This window comes from Saccostrea cucullata, unplaced genomic scaffold, assembly GCF_032062105.1.
Source record: "Saccostrea cucullata isolate Sc308-1 unplaced genomic scaffold, CSIRO_AGI_Scuc_v1 ctg7565, whole genome shotgun sequence".
Classification (NCBI taxonomy): domain Eukaryota; kingdom Metazoa; phylum Mollusca; class Bivalvia; order Ostreida; family Ostreidae; genus Saccostrea; species Saccostrea cuccullata.
The window spans coordinates 21,072-30,252 of record NW_026927436.1 but is presented as its reverse complement, the minus strand read 5'-3'; the positions used below and the strand labels follow the sequence as shown (position 1 = coordinate 30,252).

Below are 9,181 nucleotides of genomic sequence, written 5' to 3'. Positions count from 1 at the left end.
AAATATATAGACACTATTAATAAATTAAAACATTTCTCGATTTTATTGGCTTTTGTTGAGTGACATATACAACAGAAAAAAATTGTAACGTAAACATTGCATAAACATACCTCGTCATTGGATCGTTGAAGAAAAGGTATTGCAGTATAATTTCCTGCACAAAAGGAATGTGAATATACAGGATAAGAGGCCGTGTCAGTAACCATTGAGATTTACATGGAAAGTCAAAAATTTTGAATTGGGCAAAAACCACCCTAAAATATTTGAACAACAACAAAAAACACATTTGAGACAAATTTTACAAATTTATTCATCATCATTGGTTTCCATGGCAACAAATGTGATTTGCATAGTAAATTCTCAACGAAACATTGTAAAATAATACAAATTTAGACATATTTAAATGCAGAGGGGGGAACAATTGGAAGGTCTAAATTTGTTTTCTTATAATGAAATAATGAAAGATGCATCAGAAGAAAATAGCTTTATGTCTGTAAGTATTTTTAAAAATTTTGATATGGTTGCTATGGCAACCGAAAAATGACAAGATTTTCATGATGGGAATATCCGTGGAAAATTAAGTTTTTCAAAAGTTGAATACTTAAAAACGCAACAACCGTGGATATTGTATGTCATACAAAGTTAAAGATATATCCAAATACTATGAAATAATAAAATAAAAATTGGTAGTTGGATGTCCCAATTTTTTTTTTCAGAAATCAAAATTTGCATTTTTTTCAAAACACTTTCAATGAATTTTCGCAAGTTTTGGCAATTTTTTTTTAATATTACAACAGATATTTAACAGTTAGATGCCATATCTACAGAAACATAGTACTTTAAAAAAATCTCCATAAAATGTACGACTTTTTTACAAAACAATAGGAAAAGAAATCTCCATAGCAACGGAATTTATACCCTAGCAACTGACTTGACTAGGATCGGCAAAACATGAAACATACACCCAGGAAATTAAAGCCTCTCAAGTGGAATATTTGGGTCATGGCATCCTGATCAACTGTCAACCCTGTTGTACTTACCCCATCATATAAGTAATAATAAGTACCATTGCTCTACAATGTCTAATAGTTATACAATATAGTCAGAATGTGGACCAAATACGCAAAAACTTGACCATATATGACATAACAAAAGCCGAAGTTATATGTCAAAATGACGCAATGTTCAACCCAAAGGGACGCCAATGCTCTGTCTACTGGCTAATTTACATTGCTGTACCATGTTTATTATTCAAGTTATAAACCTAAAAACAACTAGAACTGTCCAAATGGGACAAAATACCCCCCGCTGGGTTTTTCAGAAGTGCTAAATCATGAATATTTTATGGATCTAAGAGAAGAGAGAAAAGCTAAAACATTTTAGTGCAAATGTAATTGCTCATTATTTTTTTTTTATAAATGAAACGAAGGTGCAGCCTAAAAAATAGACTGAATGTATGGATCACACATGAATTATGAATTTTTTTTGTCAGTGACCTTGAACTTGCATAAATGACCTTGGTTTAAAGTCATGACAAGTTCTCAGGTCAAAGCAATGTTTGTGTAAAATGGGAACCTTCCAAGTTTATCCTTAAGAAAGATATGGACCAGACATGAATTATAATTTTTTTACTGTCTGTGCACTTGAACTTGGACAATTGACCTTCGGTCAAAGTCATGACACACCCTTATGTCATAAGTGATCTTTGTGTAAACAAGAAAGTATCCAAGTTTATCAATAAGAATGATATGGACCAGGCACAAATTATGAAGTTTTTCCTTTCAGTGACATTAAACTGACACAAGGAACCTTGGGTCAAGGTCATGACACATCCTCAAGACAATAAGCGATTTTTGTGTAAAACAGGAACTTACCAAGTTTTTCCATAAGATAGATATGTACAAAACATGAATTAGGAACTTGTTGCTTTTATAACCTTGAACTTGCATAGATAACCTTGCATCAAGGTAATGATACATCCTAAGGTTATAAGGAATCTTTGTGTGAAATAGGAACTAACCAGTTTATCCATAAGCAATATATGGACCATGCACATATTAAGAAATTTTCCTTTCAGTGACCTTGAACTTAAATAAACTTTGATGAAGGTCATAAACCCTCTTTGTGTGAAGTAGTAGATTCAAGTTTATCCAAAATAAAGATATGTACCAAACATGAATTTTACAATTTTTCTTTTAGTGACCTTGAACATGCACAGATGACCTTGGGTCAAGGTCATGACACACCCTTAGGTCATGAGGAATCTTTTTGTAAAATGGGAACTTACCAAGTTAATCCATAAGAAAGATATGGAACGGACACAAATAATGAAATTTTTCTTCCAGTGACCTTGAACTTCCCCAAATGACCTTGAGTCAAGGTCATGACACACTCTTAGGTCATGAGCAATCTTTGTATGGAGTAGTAGATTCTAATGTTCCTCCGTAAGAAAGATATGGACCGTACATGTTTGCACAGCTAGACAGACGGACGGACGGATAGACAGACAGACAGACAAGCTGATTCCTATATACACCCCCCCCCCCAAACTTCGTTTACAGGGGGTATAATGAGAAGTCGTGTCTGTTAAACACAAGATGACCTTATACTTATTCAAATGAAAATAAACCTTAACATCAGCAAGGCTTGTGAAAATGTAGTTTACAGCAACTTTATATTTCAAGTTTTATCTTATTTTACTATCAAAGACCAATCAACTGGTCAAATATCAATGCTCACTAAAAGTATCACAGATATGAACGTAAAACAAGAGTTTTCCATTGAAAATGTGTGTCTCAGGAATGACATATCAAATTGTGACAGACAGATAGACTGATGGTCAGCTAGTCAGACTGACAGACAATGGAGAAGTGATCCCTAAGAGTCCCCTTGCTATGCAGGCGACACAACTAGGCACCATTACAGCATATCTTGTACCTGATTCTGAGACTGAATTTTTTCTGAAGTGTACAGTCAAATATTTTACAGAAATATTTTGCTAGAAATAATAAAATATCGTATAAGTGGAAATTTTAGCGAGATGCAAATTTAGCGATTTCTACCAAAGTCTGGTATTTTATTTTTAGCCAGAAGTAATTTTAGCGATTTTAAAATGTTTACTAAAGAAGCTATTACAAATAATAAGACATTAATTTTTAGCAATATTCAATTTTAGCGATGTCAGCACCCTCTCTAATAATGCCAAAATTAAATCCTCGCTAAAAATTCTACTTATACAGTATGTTCTTCAAAGTACATTTATGCACAGTAAACAAGAAGTACGACACATTTGATTTTAGATATTATCTATTTTAACCAACTAGAGCTAGAGCAGTATAATCCAAGTGTTGTCCACAGACAGATGGACAAACAAACAGGGTGATTCCTATATCCCCCTTCCAAAAACTTTGATATCAAAATCTTAAACTTAGTAAGAAAATGTTTTTTAGTTCACTGCTTTAAGAGCCATATCAGAAATCTGGTTCAAATTGTTCATGTTCCCTTCAGCTGTCAAGTCATTTTCTTCACAGTCAGTGTTAGACCTCTATCTTTTCACCAATGGCATCAAGATACATAATCAAGGTCTTCCTTCTATGTAATGGACAATCTTCATGCTCTTGAGAATCCTGGCATTCAGATGACTTTCACAAGGTGTTTGGAAAAGTTGTCGTCTGAAGTTGATTCCACCTACAAAAGAAAGATACAAAATCAATCCAACTAACAACTTCATTTAAAACAAGTTCATTTTGACACAAATGTTACTCATGCTGAGACAGTGTTTCACAGCCCTGAGCCAAAGTCACACCTTCAATGTCAAGGTCAAGGTAAAATTTGATGGAGTTTTCAGGTCTGTATTTCTATATGCCTCATGGAACAGCTTCATACTTGGCATACAATGCTCCTAATGATAAGGTGGTGTGCCATGACCCTAACTCAATGTCAAACTTCAATGCTAAGGTCACAGTAGACTTCAATGAAATTGTCTTATCTGAAATGCATTTCATACCTGCCTCAAAAGCACAGCTTACATGACACAAATGTGCCTCATAATATCAGTCTTTAACAACCTTTGACAGAAGACCAGGTGAGCAATATGGGCCCATTTTAGGCTTCTTGTCTGGGTTTAAAATATGAAGTTCATAGGTCAAATGGATTTAAGTTATTGAGTCACAATCCTTTCAAGTTTGAAGTTTCCAGGACATATAGCATTTGAGTTATCTCTCGACAAAGAAATGGATGAACAAAGTGATTACTGGTACTCTTTGAGGCTGGGCTCTTATGAACAAGCTGATGCTCAAAGTAGTTCTAAACAATTCAGTACATGTAAAAAAATTCAGTACAAACCTCTATTTGTTCCATATGCTTTGAATCTGGTTGTAGTTTATGGTTATTTGGTAGTTCACATAGCAACTCATCATCATCATGATTCTCCTGAAAGTATTTCATATCTGTTTACAAATTTACATGACCCTACTGCATATAGTTGCTGATTCTTTATAATAAACAAGCTGATGCTAAAAGTAATTTAAAGCAAGATAAGTTTGTGAAACAGTATGCCCCCAGCGTCAACAAATATAGAAAAGCTAGTTTTAGCAAAAAGATCAAGATCTAAAGGTTACTGACGTTGGTGTAATTTAAAAGAACTTAATTAGTGGATTATGTATACAAAATATGATCTCACAGTTCAAAAGTCATGGTAAAGGTTAAAGCTGACAACAGATAGACAGAAAGGACAAACAAAAATATGTTCATGCTCTTTGGGCATAATAATTCAGTACATGTAAAAATTTCAATACAAACCTTTATTTGTTCCACATTAATTGGATCTGCTTGTACTTCATGGTTATTTGTTAGTTCACATTGCAACTGATTATCATCATGATTCTCCTGAAAATATTTTAGACCTGTTTACAAACTTACTTGAGCCTATAGCATATATAGTGACTGGGATATGATATAAGACATTAAACTGGACAAAGGGGATACTCCAATTTAGTCTCACATTTTCAGAATTATCGTATTCAGAAATTGTGCCCAACCTGATCAAGGGCTTAGGAAGAATAGCACCCCACCCACTCCTTACTTTTTTGGGAAGTCAAAATTTCCTGTAGTTAAAATTTATAAATCCTGGTTCCCCTCCCCTCCACTTTAAGGGTCAGGAGCAAATTTTGAAACCAGAGTTGAGTCTGTTATCCTAGTTTCCCTTCCCCTTTTCAAATCAATATTAGCAACCTCAAGTTTTGTCATCTTGTTTTAGTGTAGCTGCAGAACTGTAGCTCTCCGAAAAAATATATATTGATAGACCTGAGATAATGAGGTATAGCGGGTATAGCTATGAATTTTTTATGAAATATTGTTTGAAATATTACTTATCAAAAGAACAGTAATATGCAGACATACACGATTGGAAATCTACCAATTTGACCTTATCAGTGATTGATGAATATGCTCTAAATAATAAAGTCTGAAATATCTGGCATTTTTCAGGTTTTTTTTTTAATACTTTCTGTGCCAGGAAAACGTCAGAACCAGCGCCATTACGAAAACTGGAAATTTCGCCATTTCCAGTCAGAGTTGATTTCCCATACCTGGGAACCGCATTAAATGCCGTTGTTACAATTTATCAATGGCACAATGCTTTTAGTACTTGACAATATCAATGAAAAGAAAATAATCACTCATCATTTCGACACAGGACTTGTATATTTTTTTTAATTTGTAAACGCACGAAATGAAAACAAATCTCGACAGTCAGAGAAAATGTTTCCATCGGATCATATTATATTTACAAACAAACCATAAAAACTATATTGGTAAGTACTAGAGGCATTGTACTATTGATAAATTGTGAGTTTGACAAGTAATTGCAAGTATCGAAAATACACCCGAGAATGCCGCCTCTGCTTGGAATTCCCAGTTTTCGTAAAGGCGCCGGTTATGGCGTTTTCCTCGCACGTAAAATACAGAAATAGTTAAAAAGCCAGGAAAACGTCAGATATTTCGGACTATGTATAGTACTTTTCAGTCACCTACAAACTCTTGATGCTGTCATGTCCTCTGTAACCGCACAAGACCTGCTTTATACATCTTTACATGGTGTTTTTCTTCGACGACTTCTGGATTCGTATGCATAAAAATTCTAAGAATTTTCTTAAGTATATACTTAAATTTCTTAAGCATATTCTTAGCTGAGTAACATGCTTAATTTCTGTTGCATAAAAATTCTAAGTAATATGCTTAGCAATTCTTAGCTAAGCATGTCGCAATCTGCTTAAGTATACCGTTGCCATGTCAATAAAGTCACTTCCGCTTTCACTTTCATGTAAACAATAAAAATAAAAATACATGAAAATGAATAAAATGTACTCCATTTCTAGCTGAATATAATTTTTGAATAATGGTATTGGTCTAAGTCTAATAATAAAAAAATAAATTGTATGATTCTGTGAAATCCCACGTGATTTGTAATCATCAATGCGATTATCGTCTGCTACATATCGCATTATCGATCTACATGAAAGGATGGCTGAGTGTTCAGAATCTTCTACGGTGAAAAAAAGAAAGCCAAATTGGACAACAGACGAGTGCCTGTATTTGAGCCGTCTTGTTGATGAGAACAAGGACGTCCTACGAGCAAAATTCGGGTCAGGAGTTACCACTGTCCGAAAAAGGGCGGCGTGGAAAAAAATTACAGATATGATTAATTCTACTTCTTCCACAAAGCGCTCTGTGGAGGAAGTAGAAAAGAAATGGCACAATGTTCAGATGAGAGGTAAAGCAGAACTCTCAGACGCACGTCGTTGCATTAAAATGACAGGTATGTTTTCCCTTTCTTTAAGATATGAGAGAGAGAGAGAGAGAGAGAGAGAGAGAGAGAGAGATCTATAAAGAGGGAGAATCTTTACATTCAAACTATGATAATGTACAATTACTTGTTACTGATGAGGCATACCTAGATGCAATTCTTTCATTGTTTACAGAATTTAAAAAATGGATTATCTCCCCTTTCATTACAAAAAAGGGAGAGTTGCAAACATGACGAGTGAAGAATTTAGATTGCATGAAAAAATTGATAGCTGAAAAAAACTTACTTTCCTTTCTGTATCTGTCCATACATAATCAGAGTAGTATATAAATAATAACTCCATATATGGAAACACAATCAAATTTGCCTAACATTCATTCATCACATCACTCAGGATCACAGCTAAGCGTCGTGTACTTGACGTCATTTCTAGTATTATTTATCCAGATACAGGGGCGGATCAATGAGTTATAAAGAGACTTTAAAAAAGAAAATTGCCAAATGCTTTGAAAAAAAAAAACGAATTTTGAATAAAAGGAAAAAAAACATTGATACATGTATTTTAATATGTCACATAGGATTGGCGTTGAAAGCAAATTGAAAGGGGGATATGGGGGTAGGCTTAATTGAAAAAGAGAAAAAACTTTACGAAGCAAAAATATAGGAAATGTGTTCAGTGTCCAAACACATAAATCTTATTTCTTGTGTGTGTGGAGTGGGGGTAGGATCAAAATTCTTTCAGTACCATATTTCTCAAACACTACTACTTGTAACCCTTTTTTGACCTACACTGCAACGTGTCTGCTTAAAGGGGGGGGGGGGTAAATTTACGCTACGATATTCAATGTCTTTGAAAAAAAAGGGGTGGCTAAGCCCCGGCTCCGACGCTTATGCACAGGTATCGGAAACAATATTTTCTATTTTCCTAAGGTCAGCGGAGTATACATATGATTACATGTATTTGTAGGCGGTGGACCAGCAGGGAAACCCCTCACCCCATTAGCAGAGGCTGTGGAGAATGTTATCGGTGCCGATAACTTCAGCATATCAGGAATCCCTGGCTCAATAGACACCACCTTCTTTATGCTTCCAGAAAGTGACCAAAATGGGGCGTGTTCATCGAATTCAATGTATGTGCAATAGTTTTTATATACACACGACGGTGGAAGTGGCGATATCTATGGCAAGCCAAATTCACAAAAATGAGCTAAACATAGTTTCACAATTGATAAACTAGGTTTATCGACTGTAAACTATAGTTTACAAAAGGTAAACTATAGTTAACGATTCGTTAACTACATGTAGTTAACGATTCGTTAAGTATAGTTTTCATCTGTAAAACTATATTTAAGGGTTGTTAACTATAGTTTACGAATGATAATCTAAGTTTATCTGTCTGTAATGAAACGTTAAATTGTTGATAAACATAGATTCACGTCTGTAAACTATAATTTACGATCGTTAAATATAGTTAAGAGTTGTTAATCATAGTTTCACAAATCGTGAAACTATATTTATCAGATCGTTAACTATAGTTTTTAAAATATTACAAAAGTCATTAAATGTAAAAAATTACTAGATAAAAATACATGTATTTATGTTGTGAAAAATTTAAATGAAGAAATGCAAAAGATTAAACAAATTTATTCTTGTGATTTTTAGGTCGAAAGTGAGTGAAACCGGTGGAGTGACACAGGATCTGCAAATATTAAGCACAAAGGAAAGCGGAGACGGGCATCAGCAGATCAATCTGGTTACTCTTCCAGCACAGAACGTCTCCAATGCATGCGGATGCAGCCTCGAAACGGTCGACCTACACAAGAAAAAAATAGAGCTAGAAATAGAAAATCTAACTCTCAGAAATAAACTTATCACAATACAATTAGCTAAAATGCAGGCTGATGATACGAATCAGTAGCTTGGACATAAACTGTCTTCATATTTGAGTTTATCAAATTTTCGCATTTTGATGAAGAATTACTATTATTAGCCTATTTAAAATAAACTACTGTATTTAATAATTATAAATTTGTAAAGTGTTGAAAATATATTTAATATTTAAAGTACTACGTAATATATATAATCTAGTTTCGCATAAAAAATAATACATCAAGTCGGGGCATTGGGTACATTTACCTAAATCATCCAGTTAGAGGAAATGAGTAACAACACATGTCGTACGTTATGGTTCCAAAGGACTGTCCAAATGTGGTCAGCATTGTCATTGTGGACCAACAAAGTTGTCGCTGTCTCTTGGGAATGACATACGCTGTTTTGGAATGTGCGTCATACATCAGACAACCCATTTCATAGTGGAATGTGACCATCAAGCTCTGAAACCCCTGTCGAATTTCAGAATGGGTGCCATATGGAACC

At 34.3% G+C, this 9,181-nt stretch overlaps 1 long non-coding RNA gene across 2 annotated transcripts; it reads right to left on the bottom strand.

Annotated features, from left to right (window-relative positions):
- Nucleotides 1-285: 285 nt before the first annotated feature.
- On the bottom strand, nt 286-6,108 carry LOC134274470 (uncharacterized). 2 transcript variants are annotated; one of them, XR_009993626.1, is made up of 4 exons: nt 6,034-6,108; nt 4,801-4,887; nt 4,345-4,431; nt 286-3,687 (listed from the first exon to the last, which is right to left on the bottom strand). It is a non-coding gene; the product is annotated as an uncharacterized LOC134274470 (long non-coding RNA). The 2 variants fall into 2 exon arrangements; XR_009993627.1 differs by having other exon boundaries at nt 6,030-6,107.
- Between the last annotated feature and the right edge of the window lie 3,073 nt (nt 6,109-9,181).